Source organism: Strigops habroptila, chromosome 6 (genome assembly GCF_004027225.2).
Source record: "Strigops habroptila isolate Jane chromosome 6, bStrHab1.2.pri, whole genome shotgun sequence".
NCBI lineage: Eukaryota > Metazoa > Chordata > Aves > Psittaciformes > Psittacidae > Strigops > Strigops habroptila.
The window spans coordinates 59911283-59926634 of record NC_044282.2 but is presented as its reverse complement, the minus strand read 5'-3'; positions in this window follow the sequence as shown (position 1 = coordinate 59926634).

The window sequence follows — 15352 nt, the reverse complement described above, 5'->3', positions numbered from 1 at the left end:
AAGTGAAATTCTGACTGAATTAAAGAGCCGCTTTTCCTCTTATCTGCTGTTCCTGTTATCTAGCTCCAAGGGGAAAGGCTGGGAGCTGAGAGACAGCCAGGGCGTACCATTTTACAGCTCGCCTTCCCACCGTTCCCCTGGGCTTGCATCAAATGCCAAGAAGGTTTGTTAAAAAACAGCCTGTCATTCTGAACCCAACCATACACGAGGAACAGCAATGGGAAAGACATTCTATGATTCTATGATTCTAAACCCAACTATACAAGAGGAACAGCAATGGGAAAGCCACAAAATAGGTCACTTTGATTGATATCTTGATTTTAATACTATTTTTATTTTAGGGAAGGGTCTCCCAAAATCTCCTGCAGACCCCAGTGAATTGGTTGCACTATGACCCCTGTGGAGCAGGGACCATCCTTTTTCCATTAAAAGGTCCAGGTCCCTTCACATGTGCGAGCCTCCAAGGGTGTCATGAAAGGGGAAGGAATAAAAAGCACCAACCCTGTTCATTATTTGCTGTCACTACTTGTTTCTGGCTCCTGAGCCAGGTTGGTGCAACCAGCAGGAACCAAGAGACCTCAGCTCCCTCTCTGACCCCACCACTACTTACTGCTTAGCCCTGGGCAAGTCCTTCCACTAATTTTCACATCTTCCTCTCTCTTCAGCAAAGTCTGTCTTGGTTATAGAGGTTGCCAGTTTTGGGGGAGCAGAGTATATTTCTCCAGCACCAAACACAACTGAGGCTCCTATTTCCAACTGATCCTCTTTATGCCATGATGAGAGCAATACTTGTCCACAATTAGGGTAGCCCTTAAATAATAAACCTCTTTTATAACTGGGTTTTTCATTAGTGTTTTGTGCCAGAGTTATTCACATACCTTTTTACAGGTTTTGTCCAAGTCCTCCCATGTCTCAAGGTGCCATAAGCCTTTTCCACACTTTTTGATTGTGTGTCCCAGACTTTGCAGCTGAGTTAGCTCTGCCAAGAGCTGCACTTCTTACTCAGGACAGGTTTATCAGGTTGGCATTGTCATTGTGTGACATGTCTGTTCCCTAAATTAACAACACAATGCTAGGCACAGAGGCATTTAGAGCCCTTGAAACCAGATTAGCTACTGTCCATTTTGCTCACATGCAGGTTCCTTAAACATATCCTTAATGCAGGGTTCTTGCAGCCCACCTCCTGGCTCCTTTACCTCAGGACCCAGATGCCCTTCCAAGAAGGGCCCTGCTCCTTCAGCTGGGACTTGCAGCAAAGTCAATATGTCAAAGTCAGTATGGATGCCCAACACTAAGTCTCAGGAGGAGGTGTTAATTCCAAGGTTTTCCAGGAGCAGGCAGGGCATCGTGCATTTAAGTCTATGGCAGAGTGCATGAGCTGCAGTTATACCACTGTGAATTTCTGCCTATAGAGAAGTGTCAAAAAAGGTATTGCCACAGGTGAGACACGGCTATGGTTGGACATCTACTGGGGGACATGGTGGGGGCTGAGGTGGTGCTGGATGCCAAGGTGTTTGTTACTTCTCCTTCCTCCTTTTTTCACTATCCTCTTGCACAGCCAGTGTTGACCTGTGGACCAGGAGGCCAAAACATCTCAGGTAGTGAAAATGGGCAGATCCCCCTCTGAGGGAGACAAGAGGTCTTGATTTGAAGCATGATCTCTTGCTCAGAGCAGTGAAGGAAACAGGAGTGAAATCTGCTTCCTCTAAGACTGGCCAGTGAAAAGAGGTGTACAGCATTATAAAATGAGGGTGATTGGAATGACATGCCTCTTCCCATGTGAAACAGATACAGATCTGGCCCAATAATTCCACAAAAAATCTCAATCTGAATATCTTTAATACACTGATCTGATTTAAAATGAAACAGAAACCTGGAGTTAAAAAGCAGGTGGGTTTTATCGTCTCTTTTATTATTTAATTTGGCTGGAATGTCTTTTTTTTCTTTTAAGATGAATGAACCTTCTGCTGACAGCAACTCCCTTGCTTTTTGCTTTCAAACAAAATTGATGGGATTTTAGGGGATTTTCTGTTAAAAAAACCCAAACCAAAGACCTTCCTCATAGTAGAAAGTGTGTGCAGCTGCTGTCATGAAAAGCTCTGGCTAAAACCACAATATCCTTCTGAGGAAGTTACACCATGTAGCTGCAGCCCAGAACATTTCTGGTCTTTCCTGCTCTGACAGGTTTGGATGTCAAGTCCTTCAGAAGTTCACAGGTCAGCACCCATGCACCTACCTACCACAATGTACTCATCAGGGCTTGGACCTCTTTAGAGTTATGGTGAATCAGATGGTGTGCACCTTGGCCAATGCCACCCAAGCTCCAAGAAACTGCCTCTAAGACACACAAAGCTTGGTACAATGGTCTTCCATTGTCATGGTCTTCCTAAGAGCACTTGCTCACACACTGCCAGAAGACAAGTATATAACAGCTCCACCTGGTGATACCTTCCAAACAACAGCCTTGGCCCCATCAGACTTCACTCATTCAAGTCATCCCATGCAAATCTATGGGGCTACTCACTTGGATAACACAAGTTAGCAATAAACTCAGCACAAATCCAAGCCTCACGGAAGTCTGGGCAGTATGGCCTTCACAGACACATAGTTCATGTTATTGCTGTCCAGATCCCCAAGAAGTAACATCACCAGTAAAACATCATGACTTGGTCTAAGTGAAGTTGTAAACAAATGATCATTAGCATTACCTCAGCAACAGCTATTCAGGGCAAAACCTGTGGATGCCCAGTGTGTGCTAGGAAAGTTCTTTTTAAACAGGAAACATGTAGCTTTGCCTCTAGACAAATATCTTCCTGCACATCAGGGTGACAGCTGAAAGCCCTCCATCTAGCAGAGCGTAAGATGGAGACCTCTGGAACTTTCCTGAGCGACCTTAGATTTTCCCCTAAAAAATAATACAGTCAGTTCTTTGCATTTCTTCTCCCTCATCCCATGGTCCTGTCCACTGTCAGTGCTTTTATCTCCCTCCTCTCACCCTTGGGGGATGCTACTGCTTGGCCCAGTAGTGAAGGACCTCAGCTGGCTCAGGAAACCTGTAAGGCAGAGCAGCAACTTTACAACTCAAACAGAAAATACAGAAGGCAGTTATGTATTTTCTTTAGACAAGGTATACTGGGGACAATCTGAGCCCAGACTTTGCTTCTTTACTTTGTGTGGATTATAAAAGGTGGATTATACAAGGTTTTCTCACTGCAGCAATAGCCCGTGCTCAGTAGAAGTAACCTCCACATCTTTAAGCACAGAATTCATGGGCTCTGCCAAGTGGACAGGAAATTAATGAAGTTTAAATGAAGAGCTGCTCCCTTTTCTAGCCGTCTGATTATTTCTTTTGATTTAGTATAATCCTGGCAGAGCGCTCCTGATCTAATCACAGGAGCTTGCACTTTGGTGATCTAATTACTGCCAAGTTTCTGGACCTTAGTTTTGCTTTGATGGGAACATTTAAACATGTGAACTTCACAGGGGCTGGCTGACAGCTCTCAGCTCTGGGATCTCGTTTTAATTATAGACCCAGTGAAAATGGGTGCAAATTGGTTGTCTCAAAATACCACCTTATGAGAGCACACTTCTCTTTATGGGAAAGCTTGAAGCCTTTCGTTTGGGGTAGGGTGGGGAATAAAATACTGTGATTTTCCACAGACCTCACCTACTTCCCCTTTAGCCAGTCTTGCAGCCTATCTATACCTTAGACATGAAAACAACTCAGCATTGCTTCTAGCCAGAGTCTATAAATCCTGATACCTGGTACCTATTCCTACTCTTACCTACAAGCCTCCAGCTCTCTGCCAAACCTGGCTTGAACTGATCAGTAAATGTAAACGCTATCTGGGCAAACATGCAGCCAGCACGCTCATGTAGTTTCATTTTTAAAAAGGAAGCTACAGACACCGAGATAACAGACTGTTTTCCAACAGCCTTCTTCAGCCCAAGCTTGCACCCTGTTGGGCTGAGAACTGATGATTTCAGTGCAGTTGATAAGAGTCCAAGACATAGAATCAGAGAACTATAGAATGGTTTGGGTTAGAAGAGACCTTAAAGATAATCTAATTCCAAGCCCCCTGCCATGGGCAGGGACATATCTGCCTTGCACACTGATTTTCCAGCACTGTCTCCTAAACACCATTACGTTGTACCCTCAGTCTTTCATGACCTAAGGTTGCCGCAGTTGCTGATCCCCTCCCATCACCACTTGGGCAGAGAAAGCAGCTCCCAGGGTCTGCCTTGCAAGATAGCATCACCCCACCAACTCCCAAAGCCTTTCTTGTGATGCCGCTGCCCAGTGTTTGCTCATGTCCTTGCATTGTCCCCAACCCTGATAACTCCTCTGGTCAATGTTATCCTCTTATCGCCACAGCAGCACTGCCAAGCCATCAGCCCTCCACGTTTCACAGGGAGGGCACCAAGCTCTAGCCACTGATAGACCTATCCACAAGCCCATTCAGGATTGTTTTGATCAATGGCTTAATCTCTGTTACTGTGGTCAGATCTCTCCCTCCCTTGTCTGCAAGCTGGATCTTGGAATGAATGTCCCCTTGGCTTGTGCCGTATCAGAGCCTGGCTATGTGGACAACATGTTGCAGTCAAAGATTTACCATTTACACCCCATAGGGCTTTATTACCCTTATTTTAGCAGATGGGAAACTGAGGTCCCAAGAGGTGCAGTGGCCTCTCCATAGTCTCAGGACAATTGAGCTAGGGTTTCCCAAGCCTTAAGGACATATTCCTCCTCCAACAGTGCTGTATAGGACCAGCCAAGTTAGGGTGTTATTGTGCGAACACAGGAGCCTTGGCCAAGACACCTTTCCATCTAAAGTCCTGATATCTTTTGAAGACGTGACCATTTGCTTGGCTTTATTTACCGAGCAACTCTCTTCCAGTCAATGGAGCAAAGATAAGCACATTAAGCACATATAGAGATCTTGATGAGATCAGGACTCATCTGACAGGATAAGAATAGAGTGGAGAAAAAGAAAGAAAAAAAGTAAAAGTAAAAGATAATTAGTAACCCAGACTCCAAATCGGACCAAATCTGGAGGGTTCTCCCCAAATACTTCTCTTTTTTTCTCAAAAATGGCCATGTAAGGCATTTTTACTACAGCATTGAACCAGAGGAAGAAAAAAAAAAAAGAGAGTGGGGGAAAGAGAAGCCAGGAAAAATAGATAAAAATGGGGAAAAGTTCTATATATTTTAAACTTTTTTTTCCCCAAACATGACAAATGTGAAATTGGCCAAAAATTCTGGGGGAAAAAAAAATTAAAAAAAAATCCATCACCAACAGAAGATGTCCTCACCCTTCTCCGTGTCTTTAACACTGGTAGACAACTTTATGCAAGAGAAGGAAACAAAACCTGTTTTACAGAATGAGGACCTGACCTGGAGACACAACCTCAGATGCTTCCCAGTGGTGTGTAAATTACTGTCAGTAATCAATGGAGAAGGAGAATTCCTCCATCTGAGAAGCACCCACATTTCCGTAGTGACTGCAGAGGGACATCAAGCCTGCATGATTTGTCCAGAGGCTTGCAGCAGAGTTAAGGAATTGACCACAGCATCCTCAGAAACTTCAGCTGAATTACAGCCAGGCTTGGTTTTTGGCCAGGTGGCCACATCCATCCTATTAAACTACAGCTTCCAACACAGTTTTCAACAGCCAAGCCACCTCATGGGAACAGTCTTGCCATGTTCACATGAAGAGTTTGGGGTATGTCTGTTTGGTTGTTGCTATGTCTGGTGTCCAGCACCCTTGCTCCAGTGTGGCCAAACCTACTAACAGACACCCTGCCTCAAAATCTGGCAGCAGAACCTTAGCAGAGAGATCATCCTCCCATTTAACAGCAGAACAAAGTGGACTAACAGCTGTTTGCGCCACCATCTCCTGTCTGCATTTGATGGGACTCCACCAGCTTCAGTCTATGGGCCCCTGGAGAGAGTGAAAGGACTAACCCTGGAAGACAGGGGGACTGACTCTGGCCTTGCTTTCACCAGCTGCACCTCAGCTGTGGTCCCTACCTGCAGTAGATGTGGTATGTGTATGACAAGGCCAGGTTGGACAGGGCTTTGAGCAACCTGGTATAGTGGAAGGTGTCCCTGCCCATGGCAGGGGAGTTGAAACTAGATGATCTTTAAGGTCACTTCCAACCCAAACCATTCTGTGATTCTATGATTCTATGGCTTGATTTTATTTAGAGGTTCAGCTGAGGATGAAAATGGTGCATCCATTTTGTAATTCACAGGAGGTATCTGAACATCAGAGGAAAGCAGCAGATCAGAGAGATTTCCATGATTACAAAAAACCCCTGAATTTTGCCCACAGCCTTGAACGTCTGAGGAAAGTAGAGAAGGTGAGAGCAATTCTCCAGGCATCACCGCCACGGCCACAGTGTCCGGGCTTCAGCAGATGTGAACAGCTCTGCATGGAATATTAACAACTCACATCACCTCTGATTTGGGGCTGAAATCCCAAGGACAGGCAAAAGGCAGGAAAGCTAGGGCTCAAAGATGCTCTTCACCCAACCCATCATTAGAAAATGAAAGATTTTAGGGTGTCCTCAAAAAAAACCCTGTGATTTATTCCAAACGGAACATAAAGATGTGCAGAACAAAGAGCAAAACCTCTGTTCCTTAGTGTATCTTGCCTACGACCTCAGCACCAGGGACAATGGACCCAGCTATGCTGAGATTTGCTCAAAGAACAGGTGAGTAGAAGAAACATCTGCAAGGGGTGATAACAGAAACATGTAAGAAAAAAAACATTGGAGACTTCTCTGTTTTCCTGGTATTTGTGGTGGAGAGCTATAGCTCTCATATTTTTAATAACATTTTCCATGGGAGATGAAAAGCCAGGCAATAAACAGTTAAATAACAAAGACCCTGTTGTATTTTTATTATTTTTTTTAAATTTTTTAGTTAGTGTGTTAGTTTTTGCCTGTAACAATATAAAATGTAACATCTTTTGCCCATTCTGTGTTTTTCCCACTGCATGCTGTTATAGCCAAGGTTTTTCAGACTTGCAGGCATGCAATAAGAAGGCTGAATTTGGAAAATGTTCTTTATTCTCTATATGAACCCCCCAAAAATGAAGACTCTGGAAAGAAGGAACACATTTTTATTGCAAGCTAAGGAAAATATTTCAGAAAGCTTGTATTTACAATCAGTAAAGCCCATCTGAATTCATGCCCCAGTTATGATACGCTTACGTGCAAAACCTCAACCCTAAACGTAGCTGAAAACAATTAGAAATGTTTAAACTTCTTGCTTACAGCAGTTCAAGCCCAGCTTTTCTTTTTATTGAGTTTAAACAGCAACTCATGCAGAAATGTCTCAAAATCTTCATAAAACAAGCAAACCAACCAAACCCAACCCAAAAACTGTGAAAGTGAAATTAAATTACACTTTTTAATAATAAATAAATTAAATAACTAAACTGTTATGCTTTGGAGCTTTGTTCAGCCAGAAACAAAGAATATTGAACCTTCCCCTTTGCTGGTTTTGTATTTCTGCCTCTTCCAGACAAAACACAAATGACATTTTTCTCGATTTTGGGAGGATTTTCCACTGAGCCCAAGAATGCATTTCCTAATCAGTTCTACTTGTGACACGTGTGTTTTTCTGGAGCGAACATCAGATGTACACACAGGTCTACCACAGCCTGTAGGGAAAGGTGCTAAAACTTGTCCTTTTTCATGTCAGAAGAAGACAGTAAATCGAAAGTTTATGTTTTGCAGAGGAGCCCTCCATGGGTGCATTCAGCCATTTCTCCATGGTGCTTTACGTATCTTCGGGTGTTAACAACTGGAATAAGCTCCAATGCCTCCAGTGTACCACTGGCATTACAGTGAGACTTCACAGCTATTCTGCCAAAAATACATAATCCTGTGTTAAGGCACAGGACTAAGTGCTCTGTGAGAGATGGGTCCTGTCCTGGATCCGCAACCCCCCCCAAGCCTTTCAGTCAACCTTTCCCTTGTCTTCCCAGATAATAAGATGTACCTGCCCTGCAGTGCTGTTGTGAGGCTTAACTTAGTGATCTTTATAAAGAGCACAAGGATCCTTTGTAAAAGAGAAAAGAAAAAGAAAAGAAAAAAGAAAAATGTATGATGCTGCCTGATTCTGGTCTCATATGGCCAAGGAGCAACTCCAGAGGAGCTACAGCTGATTGACAATAGAATCATAGAATAGTTAGGGTTGAGAAAGGACCTTAAGATCATCTAGTTCCAAACCCCCTGCCATGAGCAGGGACACCTCACACAAAACCATGTCGCCCAAGACTCCGTCCAACATTCACAACATCCTTGGGCAACCCATTCCAGTGCCTCAGCACCCCCACAGTAAAGAACTTCTTCCTTATATCTAACCCTGTGAGGGTGGTGAGGCCCTGGCACAGGGTGCCCAGACAAGCTGTGGCTGCCCCATCCCTGGCAGTGTTCAAGGCCAGGTTGGATGGGGCTTGGAGCAACCTGGTCTAGTGGAAGGTGTCCCTGCCTATGGCAGGGGGTTGGAGCTGGATGAGCTTTCAGGTTTTCTCCAAACTCAAACATTACTGTTTTGACAGGCCCTTGTCAAAAGCCCTTCTCCAGCTTTCTTGTCGGCCGCTTTAGGCACTGGAAGCTGCTCTAAGGTCTCCCCAGATCCTCCTCTTCTCCAGGCTGAACAATAGATGAGGATCTCACATTATCCAGCTTACAGCATCCATGCAGTACCTGGTACCTGGCCAGGGCAGGACATGATGGGGCTGAGCCCAAGATACTCTCTTCTGCAAGCCAGGAGCTATATACACCTATTCAAAGCAGCTAGGTGCAATACAAACTCAAATAATTGTGGGTACAAGTGCATCATGCTTTGTCTAAATCTGTATTTTTTTCCTCTTGATATAACAGATAAATTGATTGCTGGATTGATTGACAACCAATAGCCAGCACTACACAGACATTCGAGTCCAGGCACCTCCTGCCTCTAAGTGGCTTTTTTCTTTCTTCATTTCCAATAAACCCCTCCAACACACAAGCAAAGCCCACGGTCGGCCTCTCCCCCTCCTGCCCTGCCAGCCCCAGGACCCACAGCATTCCTCCTGGTTTGTATGACGCATGGAAAATCAGAGGTGCATCTGTCTCCAAGTGTGCTGTCTAGCAGATATTACTGTTTATTAACAATATCAGCACTGTGTTAATGAGCTAAGAATGAGGGCTAATTAGATATCAATTTGCCAGCATACCTGAGTATTCTTTCCACAGTGTGCTGCGCTGGGGTTTTGCCTAATGATAACAATATCATTTCATGATAAAATAAACTTCCATTCTACTTTTGCGATTACAGTGTGTTGTGTATTGTCTTGCTTTTCCAAAAAGGTGACAAAATGCCGCCTTCATCCAAGATTTTTCATCCTGGACAGCACTCCTTGCTCAGTGTGAAGCTGCATGCCGAGTCTGAAAGCCAAAGCCAGGCTGGGGTTCAGCCGATTTAAGAGATCACCAGCTATGCTGCTCTCCAGTAATGCCAGTGCATCAGCAATATTAACGCCAGTGCTATTTTTCTTTATAGTACAAACCCCAAAGAAGAGAAGCAGGAGGGTGAGCAGACTCCTCCTCATGGCAAAGGGAAACCAGGAGCTTTTTTTGTGCAGCCGTAGGAATCTCAGCGGCATAGTCTGAATTCCTGCTGCTGCGAGTGAAGCTGGGGAAGGCTGCAGAGTTTGCTTGGCTGGAGAACGGCAGGGCAGAGGGTGCTCTGAGGGGCTTTTGGAGAGATATTTCTGGAAAGCTGGGTGGACATTAGTTAGGAAAATAACAAAACACCCAAAGTGTTGCCTCAACTCCAGAAATTGTTGTGAAGATCACGTGGAAATCAGATACAATCCAAAGGAGCGCTGGCAGCAGCTGGAGATTAACAACTATTTAATAGCACCGGGTCTGCTTATCCAGCCTCTGAAACATCCCCACTCCGAAGATGCTGAGCCCTTCCTACGGGCAGTTTCCCCAACACCTCTCAGGATGTCCGAGGTTTTAGGTGCGCAAGTCTGGGTCTTCCCTTCCTTCGCAAGGAAGGTTTGAGGGCTGAGGTTTGGGGGAGGCTGAGCATCTGCCTGGTCCCATCTCACTGTCCCAAGCTCAGGGAATTCATCTGTGACAGATCCAAGTGCAGAAAGGAAGATTCCCAGAAAGTTCCTGTCTGCCTGCAGTGTCCCTTCTTGAGGACACTGTCAACCTCAGATCTCACACTCACCCTGTGCCAGAGGGCTTTTATCCTTGTTGAAAATGAATGGACAATGTTTTATGCCTTTTTTTTTTTTCTCAAGTTTTCTATTTTTAAAACTGACAATATTTTGTGGTTTTGGCAACCTAGTCCAAGGTCAAACCAACCTCCTGCACTACTGCTCAGCCCTGCCAGCGCATGAAACTTGCCTGCACATGAAACCCTACACGTCCTTTACTCGTGTAGAGCATTTCACGTGGATTTGGCACTTGGAGATTCAGGGCTTGGAGCACTGAGCATCATGATAAAAAAAAAACCCTACCATTTGGCTTTGAGGTTTCTCTTTTATTCTTCCTTTCCAGAATACGTGGATTAATTCAAACCCTGTTATGTCAGTGCAGAGAGAGAAATGGAGGGGGGTGAGTTCAGCACAGAAGGAAATCAGCGATGAAGCCTCCATCCTGATCGCACATCTGCCACCCAGGGGTGGAGGATTTGTGTCAGGATTGGCCCTTTCTCATCATATCCAAGCCCACCGCTGCCGTTCCCAGCACCCGGTGCGCGATGCTCGGAGGGGGAGCAGGGGCATCCCTCCGGGTCTAGCCCTTCCCTTCCCGGCGGCGACGGGGCTGGCCGGGGCACTGACCCCAGCGCCGGGGAGTCTGGAGTGGAGCCGGCGGCCGCCGCTCCCCGCCGTCAGCCCACACCTCATCAATAGGGGCTGACAGCCGCGGCCTCGCCGCCCCGACGGCACCGCTGACGGCACGGCACGGCTGGGCACGGCTCGGCACGGCACGGCCCAGAGTCGGGGCTGCAAGCAGGCAGCCCCTGAGCTGGGGTTGCAGGCAGCCACATCACTTCAGGCTGTAGGGAGACCAGCGGTTTTGGGATACAGGTAGCCCCGTGGGTCTGGGATGCAGGCAGCGCTGTGGGTCCAAGTGGAGGCAGTCCCAGGAGGTCCGGAGTATAGGCAGCCCTGTAAGTCCGGGTGCAGAGAGTCTTGTGTGCAGGCAGCCCCATGGATCTGGGGTGTAGGCAGCCCCATGGGTCAAGACACAGGCAGCTCTATGAGTTCAGGGGGTCCAGTCATTCCCACAGGCTGTGAATGCAGGAAGCCCTATAGGACTGGGGTAGTGGCAGCATCACTTGTCAGGGGGTACAAACTACCCTATGGGTCTGGGAGATAGGCAGACCAGAGCGTCAAGGCAGCCACGGATTGGGGGTTGGGGGGGCGGTACAGGCAGTACCACTGGTCAAGGGATGCAGGGAGCCATCCTGGGCATGAGGGCACAGAAAGCCCCATAGCTGAGGTGGCACTGATGTCCGCAGGAGTAGGGGCTCAACAGACAGACCCATAGTAGACATCCATGGTGAGGGATACACTGCTGTGGCCACAAACACAAAGATACAGTGATAGATAAGGACATATAGAGAACACGTATAGACATGTAGGCAGATAGACCCCTAAGTGAGAGAAATGGCAAGTAGATAGGCACAAATAATCAAATAGACAGAGGAATGACTAGAAAGTTACATAGATATTGGATATATGGATATATGGCTAGATAGATGGCTAGATGGACAGATGGATAGATAGGTGGATGGATGGATAGATGGGTAGTGATACCAACCAAGGTTCTGCACTGCCAGCACTCCAGCCCATGCATTTCCAGGCAGCTCAGCCTTCTGCCTGGTGCAGAACGCACTTCCAGCCTCTTTGACATGAGAAGGGGATTTCCATCACCGCTGCCACTACCTCCAGATTGAGGGGCTGTGCCTGGGCCTGAGCCGTCCATGGATACCCAGCAGCCAGGAAGATGATTTCACAGCAGGTGTGCTCCAGATGTGTGTTTCTAATGCTGTTACATCAAAGCACCATGGTCCTGTGATGTTATGACAACAAAGCCACACACACATGATCAGCAGAGGAACCCCGGCAGCAATGCATCCCCATTTGAGTGGTGTATTTTGACAGTGAGCTGAACAGTGAAGCTGAATGTAGCACATTAACCCACACTGTATTTTCATTGTACCCTAGGACACCTCTGTCCCCTGCGGCAGGGAGCTTCCATGCACACGCTAAGGCACAGCCAGGGAAGATGTGTTCACATTCTGTGGCTCCTGTTTCCCTAAAGATCCCAGTTCCAGATGGGTTTTGAACCCTGACTCTCCCTAAATCAGGCTGGCACTGACGCTCACCACTCAGCCACTCTCCCCTCCTGCTTCATCAGAGCACAGAGCGCTGCTCCACGCACCTCTGCATCTCACGGCTTTGTCCTTGAGGAAGTTATCTGCATTGCCATTAGGGAAAAAAAATAAAAGGAAAAAGAAAAAGCAATAACATAAGATTAGAGGGCGGGGGGGGTGGCCAGAAGTAATTTAGAAATGCCCCTGGATCATCGCTGAAGGATGATGCTGTTTGGACACCCTCTCCCAAGCAGTACCTGGCCTGGGGGGAGGTGTTGTAAACGAGGTGGGGTGTGCGTTTTGGGGCCACTGTTGTCCTGTAAACAGATGTGACAGATGTTTAGGAAAGCATCTCTGAAGGTGTGACAAGGGACTTTGATACGTCGGGGTGGGGATGGCAGCCAAAGCAGGGCCCCCCTCCTGCTCTGACACCTTCCTGTCCACATGCTCCCTTGGGTTTGGGGTACCCCCCCATGCCCTCAGGCTCCTGTGGGGTTTCTTTCCTTGAGCCACATGTCCACGGACACGGGTTCCAGGGGGTGCAAGGTGACGACTCCGAGCCTAACCAGGGGCTTTGGCAGGAGCCAGGATCCGTCCCAAGGGCGGGAGGACTGGTTCACCCCCAGCAGCTCTTCTCCGGGGTTGATGCTCGGGGATCACCCCCTTTCTCTGTGTCGGCCAGGAGCATCCCTTCCGCCCTCCTCCATCCCCAGACCCCCAGAGGCAGGTAGGGGAGGTGGGTGCGCTCCGCTCCGGGGCCGCCCCGAGATGTCTCCGGGCTCGCAGGGGCCTGATCCCCCCCCCAAACCATGTCTCCCCCTGCCCCAGTCTGACACCACTCAAACCCCGGAGTGCCAAACCGTGTCCCCCTCGGCTTGGGACATCCTCCGCCACCTCCCGAATTCCACCGGCTGCTCTAATACAAGACAGCGCAGGGTAAACATACAGACAAACACCTATAGATACACACACCAACAGACATACACCTATAGATACACACCTGTAGATACACATCTATAGATAGGTAGCTATGGATCCATGCCACATCGTCGAGGGTACCGGCACGCCGGAGCCCGCTGCTTGCTCTCTGCAGCCAGTAACGCCCAGACCCCCCTATCCCCAGACCCCTTCCCAGCATGGGATAAATAAAACAATAATAAAACCCCCCGAAAATCGCTCACAAGCCCCCGGGCGGGCTGCACCGACCCCTTTTGCTCTGTTTTGCTCTGCTAAAACCACACTTGCTCGCTGACTTTTTTTCTTTTCTCCATTCTTTAACCTTTTGGGGTTTGGTTTGCGGTTTTTTGGGGTTTGGGGAGTTTTTTTGCTTGCTTGGTTGGTTTTTGTGGGTTGGGTTTTTTTGGGGGGGCTTTTTTGTGTGAATTTTTAAAAATTGGATTTTCTGTCCTGAAGAGAAAATTTTAAATAAACTTTCCCCCTCTCCTCACCCAAATTCCTAATGTAGATTTTTCTTTTTCCTTTTCTTTTCCCTTCTTTTGTTCACTGCCGCTCGCGGGTGCATCTATCGACACCCGCAGCTTTAACTCTAAAACCGCCGTGGAATTAACTTCGATGAGGGGGGAAAAAAACAAATCCAAAACAAACCCCCCAAACCGACACCGTATTTCCACCCTGGGGGGAGCAAAGGGGGCTGGAAGGGAGAGCGGAAAGGCCGAGGTTTGTTCCGCAGGGTTATTTTCAGCCAGATTTCGTTGACCGCTTCACTTTGCGGGCGAGCGCAGGGAAAAAGGCTCCTCGGAGTGCAGAGCTGAGATTTTCTTCCCTCTTCTCTCTGAACTCTGGCTGTGTCCCATCCTCTGCATTTTGTGTTTTTTTGGGGGGATAAAAAGTGTCCGAAATCCATCCTCTCCCTCCCGGCTGGCACTCAACGCCAGGCTGGCGCTCCGCTCCTCACGGCGTTGCTTTCTGGGGGTGCGCACCCGCCGCGGCGCGATGCTCGGCACCGAGGACCGGTATTTCCCCATTGAAAGAGGCTGGATCCGGCCGCGGGATATTTTTCTCTGTGTATGCGCGTTTTTTCCTAGAAGAGGCAAACCCAAGGCAGGTCCTTGAAAATCATCTCGGCTCCTGGGAGAACTGCTCGGGCGATTTTAATCGGGTTTAATTGGAGTTTTGCTTTCGTTTTTTTTTTTTTTTTTTTTGTTTGTTTTTTTTTTTTTTTTTAAAGGAAACCACTGATATTTAGTAAGAATTCAACGACGTTTTGGTAGAGTAAATCACCAAGAATTTTGCAAGGCGTGGAGAGAGAGGTGCATGTCCCGAACCCTGAACATCTGGATACACAGCTGCTTTGGGGAAGGAAAGAAATGAAAGGCATCGATGTATTTAATTCTCCCTTCTTTCTCTGCCCACTGACAGCTCTGTGTTCAGAAGCGTATTTTTATATATACACACGCACACAGCGTGGTATAAATTACACTGTATATTTAGGTATAGGTAGATATATATTTATATGTAAGACATGCATTAAATCCCATCTATAGGCAGTGTTTGTATTGCTACGTATAGAACTACACACTCATTATTACATGCAGATTTACCCCTTGTGCTTAAAATATAAATATCTGACAAGGCACACGGTGGCTCCGTTGTTGCTTTTTCTCTGTGCCCTATTCATGTGCCTGTAGCTTTATTTCTACAGACGCCTGTAACCATCCTCTTGCCTGTATCTGCCCGGATTTATGGGGAGACACATTTTAGGCTCTGCGGGTGCACACACTCACCCGCGCCGGGCTGAGGCACTCTTTTTGGGGTTTCCCGCTTACAGACTCTCTGTGTCCCCTACCCCGGGTACCCCAGAGTAATGGGGGGCTGCGGGTGGCTCCGGGACAGAGGATGGTGGGACCCCCCAGCACTCCCTTCACTGTCCATTCCCCCCTTCGATAAACCACTTCCCCCTCTTTTCTTCCCCAACCCCTGCTCCTTTTACCTCTT